The sequence below is a fragment of the Dendrobates tinctorius genome, unplaced genomic scaffold (assembly GCF_039654945.1).
Source record: "Dendrobates tinctorius isolate UK_male_01 unplaced genomic scaffold, ASM3965494v1 ptg000223l, whole genome shotgun sequence".
Classification (NCBI taxonomy): domain Eukaryota; kingdom Metazoa; phylum Chordata; class Amphibia; order Anura; family Dendrobatidae; genus Dendrobates; species Dendrobates tinctorius.
Window position 1 is genome coordinate 838,732 of NW_027361890.1, and position 13,507 is coordinate 852,238.

Consider the following 13,507-nt stretch of genomic DNA (forward strand, 5'->3'; position numbering starts at 1 on the left):
TATAATGTAATGGATAATCCCTTTACCCTCGACCACGAAGAGCAATGTACTGACACATACATCATTTGTGGGCCTTTTTGGCCAGATTAGACTTTGCCCAAAAACATCTAAAGAAGCCAGCCTAATTCTGAAAAAGCATTCTCTGGACAGATGAAACTAAGAATAACCTGTGCCAGAATTATGGGAAGAAGAAAGTATGGAGAAAGCTTGGAATGGTTCATGATCCAAAGCTCACCACATCCTCTGTAAAACATGTTGGAGGCAGTGTGATGGCATGGGCATGTATGGCTTCCAATGCCACTGGGTCAATAGTGTTTATTGATGATGAGACTGAAGACAGAAGCAGTTGGATGAATTCTCAAGTGTGCAAAACTCAAGGCAGAAAAACCCACAAACAAGCAACAACTAAAGCCAGCTGCAGTAAAGGCCTGGTAAGACATCACAAAGGAGGAACCCAAGCCTTTGGTGATGGTCAAGGTTTTCAGCCTTCAAGCAGTCATTAGCTGCAAAGGATTCTCTACAAAGTATTAAAAACAAGTGATTTATTTACGGTAAAGCTAATTTGTCCAATTACTTTTGAGCCTCTGAAATGAGGAGGCTTTGTAAAACAAATGGTTGCAGCAATTCCTAAATGTTTCACAGGATATTTTTGTTCAACTGCTTCAATTAAACCTGAAAGTCTACACTTCAATTGTATCTCAGTTGTTTCATTTTAAATAAAAAATAGTGGCATGGATAGCCCAAGTCAGGAAGATTCGGTCACTGTCCAAATATTTCTGAACCTAACTGTAACGCTTCACGAAGCAGAATTTGAAATCAGTGGTAAATACTAGTCACACAGCTTAACCCCTTAGTGACAGAGCCAATTTGGTACTTAATGGCCAGGCCAATTTTTACAATTCTGACCACTGTCACTTTATGTGGTTATAACTCTGGAACGATTTAACGGATCCCGCTGATTCTGAGATAGTTTTTTTCATGACATATTGTACTTCATATTAGTGGTAAAAAACTTTTCAATATGACATACGTTTATTTATGAAAAAAATGGAAATATGGGGAAATTTTAAAAATTTTGCAATTTTCAAACTTTTAAATTTTATGCCCTTTAATCAGAGAGATTTGTCACACAAAATACTTAATAAATAACATTTTCCACATGTCTACTTTACATCTGCACAATTTTGGAAACAAAATTTTGTTTGTTAGGAAGTTATAAGGGTTAAAAGTTGACCAGCGATTTCTCATTTTTACAACAAAATTTACAAAACCATTTTTTTTAGGTACCACCTTGCATTGAAGTCACTTTGAGGGGTGTACGTGAACCAAAATATCCAAAAGTGACACCATACTAAAAACTGCACCTTCAAGGTGCTCAAAACCACATTTAAGACGTTAATTAACTCTTTATGTGCTTCACAGGAACTGAAGCAATGTGGAAAGAAAAAATGAACAGTTAACATTTTTTCACAAACATTTTAACTCAGAACCACTTTTTATTTTCACAAGTGTAAAAAAAGAAAATGAGCCAAAAAATTTGTTTTGCAATTTCTCCTGAATATGCCGATAACCCATATGTGGGGGTAAACCACTGTTTGTGCGCATGGTAGAGCTCAGAAGGGGAGGAGCACCATTTGACTCTTTCAATGCAGAATTGGCTGGAATTGAGATCGGACGCCATGTCGCGTTTGGAGAGTCCCTGATGTGCCAAAACGGTGGAAACCCCCCACAAGTTACACCATTTTGGAAACTAGACCACCCAAGGAACTTATCTAGATGTGTGGTGAGCTCTTTAAACCCCCAAGTGTTTCACTAAAGTTTATAACGCAGAGCTGTGAAAATAAAAAAATTTTTATCCAGAAAAATGATTTTTTTAGCCCCCATGTTTTATTTTCACAAGGGAAACAGGAGAAATTGGACCCTGATACCTCATATGTGGGGGGGGGGAAATCACTGTTTGGGTGCATGGCACAGCTTGGAAAGGAAGGAGTGCCGTTTTGGAATGCAGACTTTGATGGAATGGTCTGCAGGTGTCATGTTGCGTTTGGAGAGTCCCTGATGTGCCTAAACAGTGGAAACCTCCAACCCTAACCCCTACACACCTCTAACTCTAATCCCAACCCTAACCCTAACCACAAACCTAACCCCAACACACCCATATCCCTAATCCCAACCCTAACCCTAATCCCAACCCTAACACTAACTTTAGCACAACTCACTTTAGCCCAACTCTAGCCCTAATGGGAAAATGGAAATAAATAAATTTTTTTATTTTATTATTTTTCCCTAACTAAGGAGGTGATAAAAGGGGGTTTGATTTACTATTTTTCTATTTTGATCACTGTGGTAGGGTCTATCACAGTGACCAAAATGAACAAATAGGAAAAATCTCCTATTTGTTGCCGGATGCCGGCTGACAGATCTCGATGGGCACACTGCGCATGCACCTGCCATTTTTTTCCCAGAAGAAGATGGCGGCAGCAATGAAGGGAAGCAGGAGGACCCAGGGACACCAGGAGGTACCAGGGGGGATCGGGGACCCTATTTCCCTCTCCTCTGATGTGTAATCAAATCAGAGGAGAGAGAAATGAAATGGCAAATCGGACTTATTTTTCTGGTCACTGCTATACCGTTAATAATGGCAATCACAACACCGGGTTCGGTAAAAACCGACCTGAATCAAGTTTCCTGGGGTCTTGCCTACACTGCCAAAAGTACAAATACTGGTTTAAAAACAACAGTATCACTGTGCTTGATTGGCCAGCAAACTTGCCTGACCTTAACCACATAGAATCTATGGTGTATTGTCAAGAGGAAGATGGGTGACACCAGACCCAACAATGCAGATGAGCTGAAGGCTGCTATCAAAGAAACCTGGGCTTTCATAACACCTCAGCAGTGCCACAGGCTGATCGCCTCCATGCCACGCCGCATTAATGCAGTAATTGATGCAAAAGGAGCCCTCACTAAGTATTGAGTGCATTAACTTAACATACATTTCAGTAGGCCACATTTCGGATTTTAAAATCATTTTTCAAGCTGGTGTTATAAAGTATTCTAATTTTCTGAGATAGTGACTTTTGGGTTTTCATTGGCTGTAAACCATAATCATCAACATTAACAGAAATAAACACTTGAAATTGATCACTTTGTTTGTAATAAATGAATTTGGGGAGAAGCACCTGTATGAATATACACAGTACACACATATGTAAAATACATATATAAAATATGCAGGCTGATACACTTAACTCACACATGTACACATTACTCATGCATGTCCACATTTTGCACATATATAGCCGTTAACCATCCAGATGTGAAAAAAGGATGTGACAAGGGCCTCACACACGTGTGAAATATACATACTGATCATATAGTAAAATGATTGAAAATCCACATCATGTAGCATACCCTACAATTTATGTTTAATCATTTTGCAAATGAAAATGTTGAATATGTTCTTGTTCCAGCAGAAGTTTTGCTTTTTTTCACCTTTCCATGTTCATAGCTCTAGCAGCAAGAACTTTTTTATTTTTGCAAAAATTTTGCTTTAAGAGATTGTATGTTTTGTGAGCTGAGCAGTAGCTCCATTTTGCAATAGATAAGAAAGCTTTACATTTAAAATACATTATATTATGGGTTAAATCTAGAGATAAACAAATTGATCAGATTAGAATATAACTTGAGTACAATTATTTTAAATTCTAAGGCATAATAGAACAATTTGTAATGTGATTCTGCAAAAAAATACCCAAAAAACTTTTTAAACATTGCAGAAGGCCATAAAAGGCAGACACGACCTCAGGCGCGACCATATGACTTTCCTCATAACACCTTGCAGCAATCACATCACATGGTATAGTATAGCCAATTAGGAGGAACCGTAATAGCCTGTATCCAATGCGTACACTCACAAGTTACTTGTATTCCCAGTGATTGTAGAGAGTCACGTGAAAGCAAGTATATGATTTGTATACTTTTGGTCAAATGCTGACTAGATTCTCATCGGCTTCTCTCACTTTTCTATTGAGAGAATCTGAAGAGTCTCTTGGTAGCACATGACCGCAAGTATGCAAATCAAATACTTGCAGTCACGTGACCACCCAGTGCCACTGGGAATACAGGGGATTGTCACAATTTGGCAATCTTTAGTCATACAGAATGATTACGAAAATTTGGCTAGAGCCCATAAAGCTCCTTTGAAGTTATATGCAAAATAGGTATTGCAAGTGGTTCAAGTGCAATTCCAGCCTAATTTGCATATGATGTTAATGCTAGGTTTCTCAGTACTGGGAATTTATATCTGTAAAAAAGGTTTCATTTCTATTGTCAGAAAAGAGCTTATACAGAAATACTGCTTGTTCACTGAGTAAAATCCTATTGACAGCTTCCCTTAAGAAATAACCTTTAGCAGTTTTACTTCTGAATGGTACATATCTGTTAGAATATATTTGATGCAACAACCCCATTCCTGTCTATGAGTGTTTAGTTGCTAGATTTGTAAGCTGCTTATAAAGTTAGACCAAAAATACTCCCAGAGGCTCACACAGGGAGAGCATGTGACAGTATTTCCTGTTTTTCCTGTGTTTAAGAGAAGCAGCGTGCTGTAGATACTGCAGATAGAGACACACAAATAATTTATTCATGATCTATTAAGCTTATCATATATTGTTCCTGTTTGTTCCTGAATAAAGACGCTCTGTTGTCACATGCCTGGAGAGTATTGTGAGTAATCCGCTGCCAACAAGTTATGGGCCCAGAGTGTCACAGAACCTCAGAGTAACACAGCAACAGAAGCCCAAAGCAAAAGCAGCACAGAGCAACAGAGAAGATGCCCACTAGCAGCAATCCTGTCAAGTTCTCAATGCCAAGCCTCACTAACCAGATCTGCCAGTCCTGGAAATTCAAGGAGAAGATGCTGCTCATAAGAGAGCCTCATGCATTACCAGATGACTGGCTAGAGAAATATCAGAAAGCACAAGCACTAACTTCCTCAGTGTAGATGATAATCAGATTGTGCATACATGCAAGTGTGCAACTGCAAAGTAGATGTGGGATGAGTTACAGAAAGTGCATGAAAGATCAAATCTCAGCAATAAGCTTTATCTCATGAGAAAGCTGCATCAGTCTAAGCTAAGTGATGGACAGAATATGCAGGACTATCTAAGAAACACCCTTGAGATTGTGGAGCATCTCAAGGGTATTGAAGAGGAAATTAAAGATTTTCATGTTGCTGCTCTTCAATTAAGTGGTCTTCCGGAGAGTTATGACACACTTGTGAGTGCACTAGATGCACGGCCAGATTATGAGCAGTTACTAGAGTATGTTAAAGGCAAACTTGTGGATGAATTTAAGAGCAAAATGAAGCATGTAAGCAGCAGTAATGAATCCAGAGCATAAACAACATTAAAGACACAGGATTTTCCTAAATATAAGAGCAATTTAACATAGTAACATAGTTTTGAAGGCTGAAGGAAGACCTTATATCCATCTAGTTCAGCCTATTTTTAGTGCAGCTGTTCTGCATTGTTGATCCTGGGGAAGGCAAAAAACCCACAGAGTAGAAGCCAATTTTCTCTATAGGGAAAAAAATTCCTTCCCCTAAGCTGGGTCAACCATCTACCTATAATATTATGTTATTCGTAACCTTCTATACTGTTACTCACAAGAAAAGCATCCATTCCTTTCTTGAATTCATTCAGTCAGTTGGCCATCACCACTTCCTCAGGAAGAGAATTCAAGAGCCTACAAAAGCAACATAAGCCAGCTCACCAGATATCCACCGCAGATCTCGGAACTCCGTCTGGACTGACGTGAAACCAAATGGAAGAGCAATTAGTTCCAGCTGCGTATAAAATTCTTCTTTATTTTATCACTTTAAAATATGACATCTTCAAAATATATGCCACAGCCACGGACACGGCAACGCGTTTCGATCTATAAGATCTTTGTCAAAGATCTGGCATATATTTTGAAGATGTCATATTTTAAAGTGATAAAATAAAGAAGAATTTTATACGCAGCTGGAACTAATTGCTCTTCAATTCAAGAGCCTCACTGCTCTTACCGTGAAGAACCCTCTTCGATGCTGGTGCAGAAATTGTCTTTCCTCCAAATGAAGAGAATGCCCCCTTGTTCTTGTCACAGTCCTTGGTACAAACAGTTAATTGGAGAGATCTCTGTATTGCCCTCTGATATACTTGTACATATATATTAGGTCTCCCCTAAGTCCTCTCTTTTCTAGAGTAAATAGACCTAATTTTGATAACCTTTCTGGGTATTGTAGTGAACCAACTCCATTTATCATTTTAGTAGCCTGCCTTTGAACCCTTTCAAGTTCAGTAATGTCTTTCTTGAGCACCGGCATCCAAAATTGCAGACAATACTCCAAGTGTGGTCTGACAAGTTATTTGTACAGAGGGAGAATTATGTTTTCATCTCCTGTCCCCAGACCTCTTCTAATGCATCCCATGACCCTATTTGCTTTGGTGGCAGCTGCCTGACACTGGGCACTCCAATTTAGCTTCTTATTGACTAAGATGCCTAAGTCTTTTTCCGTGTCTGATTTCCCAAGCAGTTTCCCATTTAGTAAGTAATTGTAGCATCTGTTTCTCCTTCCCATGTGCATAACCTTACACTTATCTGTATTAAACCTCATTTGCCATTTTTCAGCCCAATTCTCCAATTTACTCAAATCTGTCTGTAGTTGCAAACTGTCCTCCTTTGTGTTAACTTCCTTACATAGTTTTGTATCATCCGCAAATACTGATATTTTACTGTGTAAGCCATCCACTAGATCATTAAGAAATATATTAAATAGTAGGGGGCCCAATACAGAATCCTGTGGTACCCCACTAGTAACCCTGGCCCAATCTGAGTATGCACCATTAATAACCACTCTTTGTTTTCTATCACTAAGCCAGCTACCCACCCATCTACACACAATTTCCCCTAGACCAAGCTTTCTCATCTTACTTACCAATCTTTTATGTGGGACAGTGTCAAATGCTTTAGAGAAGTCGAGATAAATGACATCCAATGATTCTCCTTGGTCCATTTGAGAGCTTACATCCTCATAGAAGCTGATCAGGTTAGTTTGACAGGAGCGATCCTTCATAAATCCATGTTGATATGGAGTTAAACATTTATTAACATTGAGATATTCCATAATGGTATCCCTTAGAAACACTTCAAAAATTTTACCCACAACAGATGTTAAGCTTACCGGCCTATAGTTTCCAGGTTCCCTTTTACACCCCTTTTTGAATATTGGCACCACATTTGCTTGCCGCCAATCAAAAGGAACAGACCCTGTTTCTATAGAGTCTTTAAATATAAGGAATAGAGGCCTGTCTATCACATTACTTAACTCCCTTAATACCCGAGGGTGAATGCCATCAGGGCCTGGTGATTTGTCAATTTTAATCTTACTAAGGCAGTTCTGCATTTCTTCTTGGGTTAGGCAGGTAATACTTAATGAGGAGTTTACATTATCACTCTGCATTTCCCCTGGCAAATCCTTTTCCTGTGTGAACACTGTTGAGAAAAAAGTATATAAAACATTTGCTTTTCCCACATCGCTCTCTATGATTTCGCCCTCATTGTTCTTTAAAGGGCCGACACCATCAATTTTAATCATTCTACTGTTTATATAATTAAAGAATAGTTTGGGGTTTGTTTTACTTTCCTTAGCAATGAGTCTCTCAGTTTCCACTTTTGCTAAATGTATTTGTTTTTTACACATTTTATTTTTTTCTCTATAACTTTTTAATGCTTCTTCATTGCCTTCTTGTATTAGCTTCTTAAATGCCTTGTTCTTGTTATTTATTGCCCTTTTTACATCCTTATTTAGCCACATTGGTGTTCTCCTGTTCCTAGCCCTTTTATTTCTGTACGGATGGCTAGCTCGCAGTGGGTGTGTAAAACTGATTTAAATATTTCCCATTTATTTTCTGTGCTCCTATTTTTGAGATCATTGTCCCAATGAATTCGGCAAAGGTTCTCTCTAAGCTGATCAAACTTTGCTTTCCTGAAATTCAGCGTTTTTGTAACCCCCTTCCAGGGCACCTTACTGAAGGACAAGTGGCATTGTATTATATTGTGGTCACTGTTCCCTAGGTGCCCATCGACTCGTACTTCTTTTATTCTATCTGGCCTGTTGCTTAAAATTAAGTCCAGAAGGGCTGTCCCTCTAGTTGGGCCCTGCACAAGTTGTGACAGATAATTATCCTTGGTCACTGACAGAAATTGGTTTCCTTTCTGAGATACGCAGGTTTCAGTTTCCCAGTCTATGTCGGGGTAGTTGAAGTCACCCATAATAATCACCTCATTGTGATTTGTTGCTTTGTCTATTTGTTTCAAAAATACAGTTTCAGTGGTTTCTGTTATATTTGGTGGCTTATAACAAACCTCTATGAGGATTTTATTACTTTTCCCTCGTTGTATCTCCACCCATAGAGACTCCACCTCTTCATTTCCCTCTTGTATATCTTCTCTTAGTGTGGGCTTTAAAGTGGACTTTATATATAGACAGACTCCACCCCCTTTCCTTTTTTTACGATCCCTCCTAAACAAATCATATCCTTGCAAGTTAGCCACCCAGTCATAGCTGTCGTCTAACCATGTCTCAGTTATTCCTACTATGTCGTATATTTCCTCATACATTACCAACTCCAGATCTTCAATCTTGTTGGTCAGGCTTCTTGCGTTGGTCAGCATGCAGGAAAGAAGTTTTGCTTCATTTTTCTTAGCTTCCTTCTGAGTACCCTGTCTTGGGTCCTCTTTACCACATCTAGTATCCTTGATTAGTTTGTCCTTCTGCTGCATGTTCTTGTCTGCTGTTTTTCCTCCCATCCCCTCTTCTAGTTTAAAGCCCTCCTGATGAGTGTGGCAAGTCTTCTGGCGAATGTGTGTTTCCCAGGTTTTGTGAGGTGTATCCCATCTCTTGCGAGAAATCCATCGTAGAGGTAATTCACGCCATGGTCCAAAAATCCAAATCCTTGCTGCCTGCACCACCATCATAGGCAGTTGTTCACCTCTAGCATCCTATTCCATCTTCTGATGCCATGACCATCGACTGGGAGGATTGATGATAAAACAACCTGTATGTTCCGTTCCTTTATTTTCTTCCCCAGAATTTCAAAGTCTTCGCAGATAGTTGGAAGGTCATTTCTTGCCGTGTCGTTTGTGCCTACATGTATCAGTAGGAAAGGGTAGTTGTCCTTGGATTTGAGGATAGTTGGTATCCTGTTGGCCACATCCTTGATTTTTGCTCCTGAGAGGCAGCATACTTCTCGTGCGGTTATGTCCGGCCTGCAGATAGTTGCCTCCGTGCCTCTTAGTAGTGAGTCGCCCATAACTACCACACTTCTTTTCTTTTCGGACACACTGCTTGTTGCTCGTGAGTGTTTTTGAGTGTCATTTGTTTCCACTTTTGTTGACAGAGTAACTTGTTTTGTTGATGGTGTGTCTTCTCTTGTAGATATGGTATCATCCTGAGCTGTGCTATTTTCGCTCTCCAGCATGAGGGCTTCATATTGGTTGCTAAGCTCTGTGGGTGGTGATGACCACTTGATCCGTTTGCTTCTTTTCGTCACATGGTTCCACTTTTCAGCCTCTGTATGTGCTCTGAAGCTTTTCTCACTTTCCGTATCCTGAATGGTTGCTTCTGCTTCATCCAAGAAGTCCTCATGTTCTTTAATTACCTTCAATGTTGCTATTCTTTCTTCCAGTCCCTGCACCTTGTCCTCTAAGAGGGCAACAAGTTTGCACTTCTGACAGGTAAAGTTGAGTTTTTGGGCTGGAAGATCCGTAAACATGTAGCATGTGTTGCAGGTGACCATGTGGATTTTCTTCTCTTCCATATTGCTGTTGCTGATGCAGTCTATGATGGGTGGAAACTCGCGCGCTGTTAGGCTCACGGTTTTACGATGTCCTCAAACAGCGAGACCCGGCAAGTCCCAGCGATCGATCAGCTTAAGGCGACTCTTCTCCTCTTCCCAGATTGCACCGGAAATATGCAGATGAGCTTCCTGCTTCTCCAATCCCTGGTTTTGCGATGTGCTCAAACAACGAGACCCGGCAAGTCCCAGTGATTGATCAGCTTAAGGCGACTCTTCTCCTCTTCCCAGAATGCACCGGAAATATGCAGATGAGCTTCCTGCTTCTCCAATCCCTGGTTTTGCGATGTGCTCAAACAGCGAGACCCGGCAAGTCCCAGTGATCGATCAGCTTAAGGCGACTCTTCTCCTCTTCCCAGAATGCACCGGAAATATGCAGATGAGCTTCCTGCTTCTCCAGTCCCTGGTTTTGCGATGTCCTCAAACAGCAAGATCCGGCAAGTCCCAGCGATCATTCAGCTTAAGGCGACTCTTCTCCTCTTCCCAAAATGCACCGGAAATATGCAGATGAGCTTCCTGCTTCTCCAATCCCAATCTAATCCCAATCTAAGAGAAACTTGTGAATGTTTTGTCTGTAAAAAGCCCAGCCACCTTAAAGTAGACTGCAGAATTTAGAAAGCAGGAATGAGCCAGCTTAAAAAGCAGTACAGTCAAGAAAGGGTTAAAACAGCTGCAAAGGAAGATTCTGCATGTGTTGAAGCTGCATTTAATGCCAGTAGAAGCCCATATGCAAAGCATATATTGTGTATAGATTCTGGTGCAAGCAGCCGTATGAGAAATACAAGGATTTCTTCACTGACCTTAATGAAAGCAAATCAGAAAAGTTCATCTTAACTAATGGTCACTATATGACTTCAGAAGGAGTAGGAGACGGCTACCTCCACTGTCCAGTTTCCTCAGCACAAAGCAGAAAAATCCCAATAAAGGATGTTCTCTATGTTCCCAGCCCGGAAAGCAATCTTCTGTCAGTAAAGAAGCTCATGCTAAAGGGGAATGTAGTTACTTTTAAAGATAACAGCTGCACCATTTCAAAGAAGGGTCACTTTCTTGCGGAAGGAAAAATCCCAGATGAACTTTATCAGCTAAAATGCAAAGAAAGAGTATACAGTGCTAGACAAGATCTACATAAGAACTATATCAATGTATGGCACAGATGTCTTGTGCACAGAGACCCAGAAGCAGTAAGGAAGCTAGCTCAACTTGCAAATGGTATTAAAATCATCCAGTGTAGTCAAATGATGAAGTGCACTAACTATCTTAAAGGAAAAATGTCCAGAAAATCCTTTCCTAAAATAAGCACCACTTGATCTGCACAGCCTCTGGATGTGATACATATAGATGTGTGTGGTCCAATGAGTGTTTAAACTCCTAGTAAGAAGAGATATTTTCTCACATTTATTGATGACTACTCCAGATATACAGATGCCTACCTGCTTAACAGTAAGAATGAAGTTTTACAGAAACTCGAAGAATATCTTGCTGCAGTGTTTAACAAATTTGGAAGAATGCCAAAAGCCCTGCGTGCAGATAATGGAACCAAATATACAAGTCATAAGGTGCAAACCATTTTGAAAAAAGGTGGAATCGTGTTCCACACTACCATTCCATACAACCCAGAACAAAATGGCATTGCAGAGAGAAAGAACCATACTCTCTGTGAAAGTGGAAGAAGTATGTTGTTTGATACGAATCTACCTACAACGTATTGAGGAGAAGCCATAATGACATCTTGCTATCTTCTAAACAGACTGCCAGGTAAAGACACAAATAAAACTCCATATGAGCTATGGAACTGCGAGAAGCCTAACCTGAAGCATCTCAGGATTTTCGGAAGCAAAACGTTTGTGTATGTTCCCAAAGAAAAATGTTCCAAGTGGGAATCACATGCAAAGCAAGGAGTCCTGGTGGGTTATAGCGAAACTCAAAAGGGATACAGAATCCTGCACCCAGAGACAAACACAGTAACAACCAGCAGAGATGTAGTGATTAATGAAAACTCTGTATCACTCAAACTCCATGAAGTTACACCAGTTATTCAACCTAAGAAGCAAGAACAAGAATCTCAATCACCAATCCCAGACACCGAAAAGGAAAACACTGACATGTGGATAAGCTTTGAAGCCACCAAGTAAGACATAGAAGAACCAAGTCAACCTCCAGTCAGGAGATCAGAAAAGCCAAACCAAGGTATCCCAGCTAGATGCCTTTCTTATATGGTCAGAACACTTCCTGAACCAGAGCCACAGTAATAGCAAGATATGCAAAAACTGCCTGTCCACGAGAAGCAGAAATGGATAAATGCTGCTAATGAAGAGTTGGAGTCCCTTCACCAACTCCAGACATGGGAGTTTCCTGAGTTATCACAAGGAAAAAGAGCTATTGGATGTATGAGGGTCTTCAGAAACAAATATGACTCAGAAGATAAAGTTCACCGGTTTAAGGCAAGATTGGTCGCAAAAGGGTACTCGCAAAAGTATGGTGAAGATTATGATGCTACAATTTCTCAAGTTGGCGAAGCACATCACATTCAGAACTTTAATGTCTGCAGCTGCAGTTCAACAGATGAAAGTGAGACATTTTGACATCAAAATAGCCTTCCTACATGGTGACATTGAAGAAGAGCTGTCCAACCCAAGCGATATATTAAAAATGGTGAAGAGCACCTTGTTTGTAAAATGCTAAATCTCTCTATGGACTTAAACAGCCAGCAAGAGCATGGAACTCGAAAATAAACAAAGTTTTCATGGATGAAGGCTTTAAAAGACCTCAAGCTGATCCATGTTTGTATACAAAAAATGTAGCAAAGGAGTGGATGTATGTTCTCTTATATGTAGACAATGTAATTGTGTCTCAAAATGAAAAAGAAATTGCAAAGCTAGGTGAAATTCTCATCCATCACTTTGAGACTAAGGACCTTGGAAATGTGACATTATTTAGGAATCCAAATCCAGAGAGGGGAAGATGAGTTTTCTTCTCAACCAAAAGTTCTACAATTTCCGCAATGCTAAACCATTTTGGAATGACAGAAGCCAAAGATGCATCAACACCAATGGATCCATCATACTTAAAGTTGGAAGGAGAAGAAGATCTGCTACCCAGCAACGATAGTTACAGACAAGCAGTGGAGGTGCTTTTGTACATAGCAATCACAACTCAGCCAGATATCACAGCTACAGTCGGAATTCTCTGCTGACGTGTAAGCAAGCCACGCCAAAGAGACTGGAATGCAGTTAAGAGAACTCTTCAATATCATAAAGAAACTCAAAGGCTAAATCTTAAGATATCTGCCTCAGGAGATTTCACTCTCAGAGGTTATGTGGATGCAGATTAGGCTGGAGATTGAAGTGATCGGAAATGAACAAGTGGTTACGTGTTCAAGTTGGGAGAAAATTTAATTTCTTGGTCCAACAGAAAACAAGTGTCTGTCGCATTATCTTCTACAGAGGCAGAATATATGTCTGCTGCTTATGCAAGTCAAGAAGCAATTTTTTTTAAACAACTTATGGAAGATTTCGGCAAGCTGTTTGCTCAATCAACAGTTATCTATGAGGACAACCAAGGATGCATTACACTTGCCAGCAGTGAGAAGATTAGTGCAAGGACTA